Source organism: Macrobrachium rosenbergii, chromosome 3 (genome assembly GCF_040412425.1).
Source record: "Macrobrachium rosenbergii isolate ZJJX-2024 chromosome 3, ASM4041242v1, whole genome shotgun sequence".
NCBI classification, from domain to species: Eukaryota; Metazoa; Arthropoda; class Malacostraca; order Decapoda; family Palaemonidae; genus Macrobrachium; species Macrobrachium rosenbergii.
Genome location: NC_089743.1, coordinates 80,936,716 through 80,951,154, shown reverse-complemented (window position 1 = coordinate 80,951,154; position 14,439 = coordinate 80,936,716). Strand labels below are relative to the sequence as shown.

General features: G+C 37.7%; 1 protein-coding gene across 2 annotated transcripts in view; it reads right to left on the bottom strand.

Annotated features, from left to right (window-relative positions):
- The window catches only part of LOC136826277 (progranulin-like), a 62,262-nt gene extending 51,707 nt beyond the window's left edge, over positions 1 to 10,555 (bottom strand). Inside the window, exon 1 of one of the 2 annotated variants that reach the window (XM_067083434.1) lies at positions 10,240 to 10,555. The gene's annotated coding sequence lies outside the window, so the exon portion shown is untranslated. The remainder of the gene's footprint in view (positions 1 to 10,239) is intronic. The other variant, XM_067083445.1, reaches the window with a different exon arrangement.
- Positions 10,556 to 14,439: the final 3,884 nt, after the last annotated feature.

Here is a 14,439-nt window from a genome sequence, read left to right as displayed (position 1 = left end):
TACTGTGTATATATATATAGTATATACAATATATATATATATATATATTATATATATATATATATATATATATATATATATATATATATATATATATATATATTATACTTATTTACAGTTACATACCACTCGACTTGATTACTAGCAATAAGGGAACGTATTAAATTCTATTAATACTATATAAAGCAAGGTGAAAACAATACATTAAATCCTCATACAATGAAACAACGGGAGCGTTACAGGAAACATAAAATTATGGATGACGTCATCCAGGCAGGACGCAGCTTTTCCTATCAAATTCAATACACGACCCCTGCCACGAGGCACAAATGGCGCAACTATATTCTAGACCGTGGGTGCAACAAGTATGAGCGCTGCATGAGCAGTCTCCTACCGGACGACACGTACAGTTCCTGTAACCGTTAGTAACACCACGGTCTAGACCTCGGTAACACGAACGATAATGAACGAAATCGATGAGAGGATGAAGATCACCACAACAGTATTCAGCAATCACATAACAAATTAAAACAAGATAATCATACAACAAATTGAATCATGATCATCATATAACAAATTAAATACGTTCTAGTAATCCATCTCGCATGGGTCCCTTAATCTAAAAATACAAACATGCATTACTGTAAAAAAGGACACAATTAAATTAATTCATTCCAAAAAATACTAATAAAAACATAAGTTCTCTCGCTGGCCTTACATTCATTAATAACAGTTTAACTTGGGCCTGCATTGTGAAAACAACAATATAAAATCAACCATGTAAAATTTCACGTTGTCTTTCCCACCATCATTATAATGATTACGTCCAACAATGTTATATTTTCCGTTCGATATGCCTGTTTATTTGCAAGACTACACTTAAATTTGTGCGGATTATTTGGGTAAATTTTACCAAAAGCTGGGGCTTGAAACAGGCAACAAGTAATCAATTTATTGATTATAAAGACGGAATGTATTGTTTGGAGCAAATGTACTTTTCGGGGAGAAAGGACTCAACTAGTAACATCCAAAAAGATGTTGAAAAACTCTGTGGGTATTTCAGCAAACACTTTGTAACTCAGTTTATTACGTCTCCCAACGAGATTATGATTTGGTTTGGCGTTTCTATGTTTGTTGATAAGAATTACCCACAAGTTACATGTGGAGTTTTAGGACTGGCAACAAACGACTCGATTTTGGATGATGATGTACCTTAGGGATGGACTACTCTTGCAGGGATCTGCTGTTTCAATGTTCTTATTACTACAATTTTATTATTAACATGATAACAATGGTAATAACAGTATAAAATATCAGAAAAATAGCTAAAAGATTATGAATTTACATACATGGACTGCCCAACGTGAAAAAGGAAAGATCAATGGAGAAGAGAGAGAGAGAGAAATCTATAGATACATTTTATTAAATATATATATATATATATATATATATATATATATATATATATATATATATATATATATATATATATATAATTACTTCTTCACTGATCATTCCTCCCTCACATTGGACCTTCCATGGAAATTCATAGTCCTCCGGCTATGGAATGCATAATTTTGTATTTTAAACATACCAGTATGTATAAGGATAAAAATGTGACAAAGGATGGCTTGAGTGTACCCTCAAGAGAGGAAATAGGAGCTGAAAAATGTACATTGCCATAGGACCAAATTCTCATTCTCTGTCCAAGGTTTGGGATCATTGGTTATAAGGATACCATCCAGGAGAGGGTAACTGGAAGTAACAACAGTGATAACGCAAAGATCACAAATAATGGCACCAAATCATTACAGAAAGGGTGCTCCTATATTATTTCACGCCTCTTCCATGTACGTTACTGAAGTATGAAATTCACTAAGTTCCTCATTGGACGGGTGGGTACCATTCTCAGCTAGCACTCTGCTGGCCCCACTTTCAATTCTCCGACCGACCTACGAAGAATTTGAGGAATTTATTTCTGGTGATAAAAATTCATTTCTCACTATAATGTGGTTCGGATTCCACAATAAGCTGTAGGTCCCACTGCTAGGTAACCAATTGGCCCTTAGTCACGTAAAATAAATCTAATCCTTCGGGCCAGCCCTAGGAGAGCTGTTAATCAGTTCAGGGTCTGGTTAAACTAAGGTATACTTTTTTTTTTAATTCACTCTGAATCCATCACTTCCCAAACCTAGTCAGCTACTCAAGCTGATGATATCAAATACAGATAGGTGAACCAAAGACAGTAGCACCAGCTCAATGACATTAAAAAAAAATTGAAGTTAGGGAAGTTTGGGGCCTGCTCAACATCCCGCATTTCAACTTTACTCTGTGTCATGGATGGGAGCATCTGTTACACTGTCTGGATTAGCCATGTCATTTTTAGTGATACATTTACTTTGCTTATCTTCTACAGTAATCTTGGAAAACTTTTGATTTCTTATCATAATTTTTTTCCAGGATATAGTTATTTGTTCACTTATTTCTTATTACTTGACTCTTCCTTGTGAGCTGCTGAAACTGCACCAATTTGGAAAGTCAGGGTAACTCTCAACAGAACAGTGATGACTGCAAGAACTCTCACCCTACTTGCACAGGGCACCACTCCTGGCCTTCTCCCAGAGCTTCCACTGATCTGGAAATCCACTGATCTGGAAATGGGAAGACAATGAGGAAAGTGAGGAGGAGGGGGAGGAAAAAGAAAATGAAGTGCTTCTTCAACCTCTTGCACCTATAGGCCTCTTCATTCTCTCCCATAACTGATAAGAACAGAATGAAGACCGATATCCCCAATAAGACAGGAACAGGAACTGATGTAACAGCTACGACAGAAGCAGCAGGATTATTCATAAATACAGCACACACAGTCTTTGAGGAAGAGGCATGAGCTGAAACACTGGGTGTCCACAGACCCATATACACCATCCTCGGACTGAGCAACGGGAGAACTCACACCAACCCAGTATAAGCAACGGGTAAAAATGCATGCACAAAATAGGGAAACAAGAGGTGAGAATGGCACTGTACTGCCCTCAGACGACAATGATGGGACCTTCTTCATTTAATATTACCCATGTCTCAAGGGCACCTCTCTGAGCTCCTGGACTCCTTGTGTGAATATTACATGTGCATGTTATCTTTCTACTATACCCACATTATGAACTTATATGGTCTAAACTGCAATGGTTTCACCATCCTTATACCCAATAAAGACACATACCCCAGTTTTTGAGGTTGAGATTTTTCCAACAACTTGCACCTTTCATTTGTGAAGTTTCCTTTCCACAATGGTTTACATTTGCAAAAATTTGCTATGATACTGTTTGAAAAAACACTGCAATTTTTCTTACAGTAACTTGCAATTTTCCTAGATACAATATACAGAGCTCCTGCATAAACCAACATACTGTCTTTTACATAGGAGTATTTCCTGTGCCAGCTGAAATCAGCAATCAGACCTTGTCAACAGGAGTAAAGAGGATGACAAGTAGATGAGGGAGTTGGGGGTTATCCTTTATTCATCTGCCTGCTGACCCTCATTTTTTTTTTTCTTAAGCAACATTGCCAATGTGGGAATGGTTTAAGGTGGAATTTTGATTAAAGACTACAGATTTGCAGGCCTAGAAAAATGGAAAAATTTTCTCAAGATAAACCTGCATTTATACTGCAGTATATAAGTCTTTTATATTGGGATATTCTAGGAGCCATATGGAAGCGGTCACTGAAGCTTGTTGACGGTAATTAATTGGAGGCAATTACTGTACTGAGTGAAGAGGTAATACGCACAAACCTGTTGGAAACCCAGCACTTTTTCCTTGGGTTCCAAGTACTGTGCGGGAAAGGGAAAGAGAGTTTATAACTTATCCTATAAACTTGCTATTTGTTTCTATGAGAATAAAACCATTTTCGGTAAACGAACCACCAACCCCAATACAGCGATGCTAGGGACAGGAGCAAATTCAACCAACAGGAGGAGTCCCTGAACTCGGAGAAAACGCCATCTTCACTGAAGGTAGAGCAAGGCTGGAGAGAGGAGGGGGGAGGGGGAGGAGTTATCACCCGCTAACTGCACCATACCTCCCAGACAATGAATCTTGGAAGGGGTCTCAACTGGAAGCAAAGCAACCTGTTAGACTCTACCTAGCGCAAACCTAATATAGGCTAGGAAAAAGGGAGGAGCAGAAGGGAGGAGGAGGTCAATTTTGTGCCGAGAACCAACCGGGATCGAATGGCGGGCAAGGGGGCGACTAGCCTAGAGGAAACACATCAAAGAACTGATTCCCCAAATGGAGGAAGAGAACTAAGGGCTCACTCTGCCCACCGATGAAACAGCAACCAAAACTCCAACCTGAACTCCCACCCAGGAAGGAAACCCAAGCCTACTCCATTAAATAACCATCACACAAAAGAACTAAATGTGCTTAGCCTACCTCGGGAAGCGGTTAGATCTGAGGCTGGGTAAAACCCAATAAAATAATAAAAATAAAACAAAAATAAAACAAAAAGAGTCTTCAAGCAAAAATTAATTAGCCTAGCAAAGACCAAAAATAAACAGGCTGGAGGGGAGTTGTGTCACTCCCACAAGGCGATAATTGAACGTAATTCATATGGGGAGCCACCGAAGAAAATAAAATCTATCTATAACGACGAGGAGACAAAGGAGTTTTTAACAGGAATAAGATCTCAATATTTATGAAAATACTTGAACAAAACCCCACAAGAAGATGGTACTTAACTTTGAAATGGTAAAAAAGCTGCTCACGCCATCACAGATGCAAGAAAATTCAAACAAAAATGAAGAAATAAAATGGAATGAGGTAGGTGGCGCTTATCCTGGCGGGTGAGGGTGTGGGGGCTGTAACGGCTCACCGCTCTGTTCGGGGATTTGATCTTTCTCACCCTCCTTATACGCGTAAGACGCGGCTGAAGTAACCCAGCTTTCCTGAAAGCTCTTTTTCTCTGGTATATCTAGCAATGTTATACCTAGAAATTCGTGCTGTAATGGAATTTCACTGGCTGACACGGGACTGAACTCAGAAATAGATTTTCCTTTGTCAAAATCCCTTTTTTATACAGGAGAATTAGTCCTCAGAATCTTAGGTGGAAGGATCGTCTAATGTTACAGACTGGTAGTGTTCTTACCACCACCTGGAAATGCAATTTCCCTGGTCATGATAATGAGCATGAGAAAAAAATTCCTGTAACTTAAACAGCCTGGCAAATTGATAAAGATGCCCATAAGGCCCTATGCCACACAGAAACTGTGTGTAGCCTTACTCCAGGAAGAATTAGGAGGTTCTTTTCCTTCCAATTTTTGTATAAGAGGTCCAAGTCAGTAGGCAGCAATACTTACTACTGTAATTAGACCCAGATAATAATGTTGTGTACTGAACCAACCTAAGGTTATAGAGGGGGCAGATAATGGTGCATCTTGGGGCTGAAACCCTAAACAGTATTAGGATTTCCTATTGTCCAACTCACTTGGAACATGATTCATCCCAGCTCATACTCATCCTGATTGCTACTCTGACATAAGGAAAAAATGAAGGGGCAGAAGTACCAGTCACTCACATCCCCAGATCTATGTTACCTCAACCGTGTATCTTTTCTCTCAAGATGGAGTTTGGGAAAGTACACTTTTTGTTGAGCTGCCATCACGGATCCTTAGGAATTGACTTCTAAGTGCACGTACATGACAGCCCTACGGTAAAAGGAGGTGCTGGTTTGCTGACACCAGACCCTAGCACTTACTACCTGTGGAATCATAAAGCTCCTCCTGAACACCAAGCATGGGTAATGCCCTGACTTTGTGAGATCTCCCCAGGATTGAAGGGTCATCCCCTTGCTGAATGACTCATTTGACAGTTTGACCACCTAACTAAGTCAAAGAATAATGGTTCTTGGCCACTTCCTTGTACCTGCCAGAACTAAAAAACAAGTGCCAACACTGAGGCCTAAGATTTGGGTCCTATTCAGATAGTACCATAAGGACTGCAAAGGGCACAAAAGCACCTCATTTGATTAACCACCAATAACATTTCAGAAGGAGGAGACTGAAATACTCTCAAATCTCTCCTTAGGAACTGACAGGTTCTGAGATTTTGTCACAAACTCAGAAACATAAAAGAATGTGTGATTCTCATCCCTCGAAATGGCAGACTTGAGAAGAAAGGCTGTGTAATTAGCTTTCTCGCTTCACTGAATCTAGGGCTGAGAGCGAGGTCTACCCAAATCTTCCCCCCAAGACTTAAACAGCACCTGATTAAGACTGCATAGAACATGAGTGCACGCCACTCCATAATCAATCATAGCAGCTTAGTTTAACATGGGCAGTGAAGCATTATGCTTTCTAAAATATTCACTTTTACTTACATATTATTATTCATTTTTTCATGTGTTATCATCCCAATTGCACATGCAAGATGGTGGCATCACATAACTTGTAGAAGTTTCTTTCGAGTTTTAATACAGATATATTCTTTTGCCAAGTCTGTGAACAGTGTTGTTCATCTTCATGTCCGAAGCTAAGAAACAATGTTGCCTATCCAGTTTCATAATGTGAGTCCTTTGATATTTTTCATCCTATTCATTCAAAAGTAGTTAAAAATGGTCTTTAAGACATTCTTGGATACAATTCTGATGAATTGTATTTAATTTTGTGGGAGAGGGAAGATCCCCAGTGTTGTAAGTTTAGGAAGGTAAGATTTCTATATCATGATTTTCATTCATTTCATTTCTTTTGCCACCCAAACACACTGTTTCACTTGAGGCCAGTATTGCCATTTGATGTTGAGGAGGGTGCAGTTGGATAAACCAAGCATTCCTCATAAAAATTAATGTAAAGTTTGTCAGAATCAGATAAAAAACTAAAAAAAAAAAATACTGGTATCACATGTTACGAATTAACTGTTTAACAGTATTTACCAAAAATATGGCCAAAAATAAGCTATGCTTCAAGTTTTGGGCAAGAAGCTGCCATAGCCTACACCTAGTTTCTTAACAGACTAATTAGCCTACCTAAGAGTACCTAGGTTTTTCAGTCAATCAGTCATTTCCTGTGGCACCCACAGGGAAGCATAGGGCCTTGATGAACTTACGGCACCACATTCTGTCCTGGGCTAACTCCTCAAGATCTCCCCAACACTCACCTCCTGCTTCCTGCCTCATTGTCCTTGACCACTTCTCCTTTGACCTACCTCCACCTCCTCTACCAAGGGTAACCCACCCCAGTGCATCTCGTACTGTTCCCTGTCTTCTATACACATGGCCTAGCCACTTCCAGCGTGAGAACATAACATACTTATCGACCAGCTGCACCCTCTTTACTTCTATAACTCTGTTATTTGATATTTTATCCCTCCAATTAATTCCTAACATTCTCCTGAGCACCTTATTTTCAGTAATAAAAAATTAGAAATTTGTCAAAACCAATGACTAGGTATCTACTTACTTAAAACCTACAGTGAAAATAGCATTATCAAAGTCTATTTTATTCAGTCTCAAGGTGTCTTTCTTCTCTAACAATACTGCCACAAGTGCTCATTGACCAGGTTAATTTCTACTTTTATATTGGTACTCCAGAATGTCATCTGCCCCCCCATTTTGAGTTTTCTTCTACAACATTCTGCCGAGTCTGCAAAGGAAAACTGAACATGTTTATAGTAGTCATTTGCAAGAGTGACAATCCACATTGATTTTTGATTTTCAAGAGTCTTGCTAGGTCTCTAGCTGCACCCATGATCTTGGTACCTTGGTCTCTGGGAGGTGGCTGTTCTCTGGTGCACTTCTGGCAATTTTATTTCAAAATAATTTCAATGTTTCAATCAAGCACTGCCAGGAATGTGAGATATCCTTAGTGTTGAAAACAGTGTAATTTATGATAAAATTTTTTTAATTGTATGAGTGCAGGTTCTGCAAACACTTATGAAAGCCTTCTCTGGATTGATTTTAAAAGACAAAAGCAATCAGGGTTTTACTGACACTTGCTCCTAGGTAAAAATAAAAAAAAGGTAAATTTTTATAAATTTTTACTTTAATACCACCCACATTTGCATGAACGTTTTGTTTAGCAACAGCCACACAGGTTGGATATTGAAACATAATGAGGGAAAATATCACTAACAGTAAATTTGCAACATATTTTTGTATGCATTTTTGTATTACAGATATTAAAGTGACTTGAGAACTACTCTAATAATCTTCAATATTGAGGGCTGCCATTAAAAGTTTGGATGTGTGCAAGTTTAAACATGAAAACTGGTTAAAAAATAAGCGATGTTAAATTTGATGTTAAATTTGAAATAGGCATGATGTTTTTCTGATGGTTACCAATGAAGTTTGGCAAATTTGAAATTTACTTCTGGACTATCTTAAAGAGTTGGGTAACTCACTACACACACCCCTGAATCTAACAAAAATGAAGCACAGCAAGAAACCACAGTCTTATGGCCAGGGTAATTTTTTTTAGAGTAAAATTTTATTTTAAACCATTATATTTTCCATTTGAAAATATCCTTTTCCTATACTGCAATTGTGTGCTTTGAATGTTTCTGAAGTTCATTTCATTAGCAAATGACCTAAGCAACCAAGCCTAATCTAACCTAGCCTAGGGTATGAGGTCCTTACCTTAGCACATGATACTAAGTTTGAAAACATTCCATACCCTTACCTTATTCTGAATGAAAACTAATGATGTGATTAAGGTCATTGTATGTCACTCATTTTGTGTCCCTCACCCCCTCCACCACCCAAAAACCCTGCTTTCATTCTGGGGTCCACTGAATTGTAGGATACAGGAGTGAGGTCCACTATCTCCAAAATTACTCATTTGCTAACAAAATAAATGTCAGAAATGTTCAAGGCACACATTTAAACAAAAATTAAAATTATATTTTCAAGTCCAAACCACAACAATGGTTTAAAGTAAAATAATACCTCTTTGGGGAAAGCACCAAGGAATGCAAACATGCAAACATCGGTAAAACTCAGTACCAGTTTAAGTGCAAAACTAGCACTGTTTGTACTACCAACCTCTTTGGGATCAACATTAAAACATTAACAAGACTGTAAACATCATAAACACAAACAAAAGGCATAAACGTAAACAAAAATATGAGCAAAAGGCAATTTTACCAGCCTTTTTCTTCTATTAAAACCATGGCACCCTAGAGGTCAGGTTAGCCTAGGTAAGGCCCACAGGTTTCCAGTGCACTCCATACATTTCACCCATAAATTTTTGGCCTCCCAGGTCAATTTGGGTGTGAGCCCACAGTGGTGAAGCTGCCTATCAGCTCTCATGGGGCTGGCCCAAAGGATCTGAGTGAAATACTGTACCAGGTCTACGGCAGAGGTCAAACATTGGGACCAAATAGGTCATTAGGCGTGGTGATGAATGAATGAAAATGATAATGAATGAAAAAGAAACTAAAAACTGCACAATGGTATGTTTTTACACTGAAACATGCTTACAATAAATACATTTACTTACGTTTCCACACATACATACACTTAAAAAATAAATTAAATAAAATAAAACACACAATAAAACTCAGAATAAGTTAAGTAACATTTAAAATATTTTGGTTTTTTTATAAATTCATTAAACACCCTTTAGGTTTTAGTATTTTCATTATCTGCTTATTTTTATATTTTATTAATTAAATGACAGTTCTTTATGAATATTAAAATTGGAATGACTGAAAATGTAGAAGAATCTGACAAAATTTCCCTAACTGATGCGTTTCCAAAAGCTGATAATCTTTGCCCCTTATTATTACTTTGCACTCTGTGCATTCGGGAACTGGGTTATTATTGGGCTGCTCACTAAGACTTAAGTGGAGGTTCAATGGTTAAACCATCTGGGCCTACTTCCAATAGCCTTGAGAGTTAAATTCGTCTAAACCGCATCAAAAGCCTTGAGAAAGCTGCCTTGATTGCGTATTGACAAGTAACCCTTAGGCATTGCTACCGATTACTTGACCTACTCTCCATAAGCTATTCTTTCACTGTCCTATATGCGTCATTAATCTAGTTGACACTACTCCAAACTGTCTATTTTCTGCAATATGCCTGCAATAGCCTAGGCTAACAATGTCCTATGTATGACTGGTTTATTAGCCTAATATTTATAAAAGTTCAGCATACCTTAGTTTAGCCAGACCACTGAGGGCTGGCCCGAATTATTAGATTTATTTTACGGGGCTAAGGACCAACATTTATAAAACGACTACGAACATTTACCTTGTCTCCGCTGCAACAAAATCCGTGACGGATGACAATGGCGTGCAAGGGTTCAGCTCCCACTTTTAAACATTTGGTATACGTCGTACACAGATGTCTCACTATTGGTTAATTACGTCAGGGACAACCCTTAAGTAAATGCTGTCATTGATAGTAGTAGGGACTGGCCTTTGAAATTAGTAGTAGTAGTAGTATTAGTAAGGGAGTTACCTTTGAAAAAGTACCTGCTTTACCAAAGCAATTGAGCAGTGAGGACAGAATGCAGGGTCCTGTTAACGGCACCTCCTAACATGGAAGGTTCTTCTTCTCTATTTATAGTCATTGAACTCTTTATTCATTAATGTAAAAACTCACTCTCTCGTCGCTTGGGTTTATTTTGTAAAGACCCTTATACTCTTGTATGTTATATTATGTTATAAAGCGCAACTGTAAAATATTACATAACTTCTTTTGTAATCTCAACGCACGTTTGAATTTTTCATCATTCATCACAATTTATAGTGAATTTACAATGATTACTATCTAATATATAACTTCAGTGAGATTAGAATTGCTGAAAACGAAATTACTGCATCCGATATGCTGTCAGAATGATATTCAATTTTGGCGGTATACTTCACTGAATATTCTTACCACATACACACTCACCCGGGTCATCGACCTTTTTTTTTTTTTTAGTAGTGATAATTCATTTAAATCTGGCGCCTTTCTGCACAAGAGCGTTTCCAGTTTTTCCATTAGCATCGAAATGTTTTATTGTCATATACTGTGACAGTTTTGTTTGAAACACTATATCTATTTTCATAAAAAGCTACGGAACCGCTGAAGTAAATCTCACCAGGAGAATACACAATCCCATACCTACGCCGGTTACTTACGATAGAGATTATTATTATTATATTAGAACTACAGCAGTCCGCACTTACGTAAACTCAACATGTGTTATTGGATGCATTCCCATCACCCTCCAAAAATAAATAAAAGAAAATGACATCACCAGGGACAGGTATAACTTTTAAAAACCCTGGAGAATGTGGCATATTAGAAATGAGAACCCACAAATGCTGCATCGAGGGTTGGCTGACCATAGTAATGCTTCGTTCTCCAGTTAGCCACTGATATTAATGAACGCATTTCTACTAAAAGTTTGAATAGCAACGACCACGGCTGATAAATAAGGACCCACTGAAGGAACGCAGCTCGGAGTAAGAGCTGTATGACAGTAGCCCTTTTGAAAAGTAATAAGATGTAATCATGAGAAGCATTTAGCTACTATTATGTTGTACGATAATTTTTTCCCGTTTGTTAGCCCATGAATGTAGTTTATTCAGATAAAAATTAGGTGCGTGAAAATACTGTATTGTCTGTTTCCACGCTTCGCTGTGCAATAATTGTGATACTATAACCTAAATTTTCTGGACTTCCACCAATACTAAACACATGAAGTAATTACTATGTGCGGTCATCATGCGAGATATTTTTAAGAACCCATATTTCCATTTGCAGAGATGTCGCTATGAATGCCACATTTCTTAGATCTGGTCTTCTATTATTAATTGAACGTTATTTTACAGATGCCAGAATTATGGTGGAATCTTTCGCCTCTAAACAAAATTGTTTGCTGTCGATTTCCTTTCTCCCAACCACGGGCCGCAAAGACCGAGCTCCGAACAATAGCAATTTCGTCCCCACCTGTCGATCCGAATTATTTAATGTCTTTACTCTTTTTCTGTTAGGCCTATTCTGTTTTTGCCCACTTCCGGGAGAAATTGCCTGCGTAAAAGCCGTCACAGCCACCCAAAGGCTGTTAGACGAAAAGAAAATAACAGATTGAATATGAGGTATAGATAATAAACAAGCAAATGGGCTCATCTCCTCTACCTCTCAAACCGACGTAGCTAAACAAAGAACTCCGGCAATTGCTGTTGACCAAGCTTGTCTTATGCTACGGTGAAGCCAGATAAAACGAAAAACGTTGGTCCCATGAACAGATGTGACGAGAACTGGTTCCTCAATCACCGCGTATACAGTATATCTAATGATAGTACTGTGTGGAATTAGGCTATCTGGTAAATATTTTCTCAAGATTTTGATGCTCATATATTTCTCTAGGTAGTCTGCCATCATCGGTTTATTAGTGATATATTGATAAATGAAAAAAAGTTGAAAGCATGAACTGGTGAGTTTGAATAAAAAAAAAACAGCAAATAAGTCTGAATAAAAAAAAACAGCAAATAAGTCTGGAAATCTTTTCTTGTCCGTCACACCGTTCCTATTCAGACGGACAGACAGATGTGACGTGCCTTTAGTTTTGTATTGGTGCTTTCTAAACTGTTTCATATAGAGTTGTGTGTGGTTAAAAGCGTTGCCAGACTACGTTTACATATTTGTTGAAATTCCAATTAATAGTAGTACCACGCTATAGCCATGTGAATAGCAAATTGTATATCGGAGACAGACAAAAGTCCCTCGTCTGTTATACTAAGTGTAGTTTGAATTTCCTAAGAACCTATTCGATACTCACATAGTTACAATGCAACAATTTAAATCTAAAATACGTAACCATGTTCAAATTATTTGCGTCATAAACTTTTACGGCTACGTGATTAAGGAACTTTTAGCATGACACAAGGAAAGTAAAGTGCATTCATAAATTATGAGATATCTTGAAAAATATGTGTGATTCCCTCAAACAATAAAATCAAAAATTTTGCAAGACCTGAATGAAATGATTCTCCTATCAAAACTGAGATAGACTGTTGGTGATTTAGATTACACTGGTCTTATGCCATGAGGTCCATGATGGCCCCACGTTTGGTAAGGTTTTAAAGGGAATAAGAGACCTGGTGTGGACCTCTAGAATTTTAACTGACCGCGATAAAATGAAGTAATAATTAGACTGAGATTGTGGAGTATATTATTTGACAATCTCTTCTACAATATCATGAGGAATTATTTAAGCTTTGAATTACTCAAAGTAAAACGTTACACTCAGAAAATGGAGATGACTTTTCTAAAACTCAAAAATGGTTGTTTGAGGACCATTCATCAGTTTCAAGTCACAAAGTTGTAGTTTCAGCAAAACTGTTTACGGGAACATTTACGTACACAACAAATAGCTTTATATAAAAAAATATAAGTTCTGCTACAAGCAAACATTTATTTTGAGTCGCACACATGTGGAAGGAAGTCATGCAAACTTATTCGCCATTAGGTTCTATCGCTGAACAACCGGTGCTTTGTGATTGTTTACAAACAATGCGGCGACTTTTTAATGGTAAAGGTGGTGGGCACACAAGAAATATGCCAGTCTTGTTGGAGTGAAAAATGGTATCCTGAGAGATACGGTAAACTGAAAAAATGTTTGGGGAATGATAAACAGTGGCTGACACTACGGTAGATAATTGATCATATTTCTGCCAAGGTGGATGAAAGTTTAAGATGAGGTCATCGGGAAGAGCCTCGAGAGAGGTATTCAGTGTTGACGAATCAAACTCTTAGTATGCTGAAACGGTAAGTGCTAAGAAGGATCTTCTGACAGTTGAGTCTGCAGATGAGCAGTGTTACAAATAATAATAAAAAAAACTTAGTTGCGGATTTGGGAGAAATTCAACTTGCTGACAGCAGATTTGCAGAGAAAAATATGGTTATCATTTTTTTTAGAGAGAGAGAGAGAATGGTGCTGTGCGTATGGCTTGTGATATTGATAACGTAACTACAAAAAAAAAAATGTGAATGAGCTTTCACTCAAAATTATATGTAATGCATTGGGTGGAGAGGCAAAGGAAGCTCTCACAAGCAAACTGAATGTCAGTAATGATTATTTACAAAATGTCGAGAATGTTGAAAACCAGGTGCTGGAAATACTTGACATATTGATGTGTGATCCAGTTGCTGTAGATGTAATTCTTAAAAATCATCAAATCAAGGTAGAGTGTGGGACATTTAATATAAGAGAGACATCACGTGACCGCGAGTTCCTTCCTCATGCACTGCCTTACTTAACAGGTATTTCGGGTATGTTGTAGACCTCATATCCTAATATTCTCGTAATTCTGACCGGGAGTTAAACATAACTTCCTCTTCTTGGCTTGTTAGCATAGAACTTCATATGCCGTCCTCTTTTGATTTCTTCTCTACTAAATTATAGTAAGGTATGAAGTATGCAAGAGCGCAGCATTTTTTTTTTCTTTTACCCTT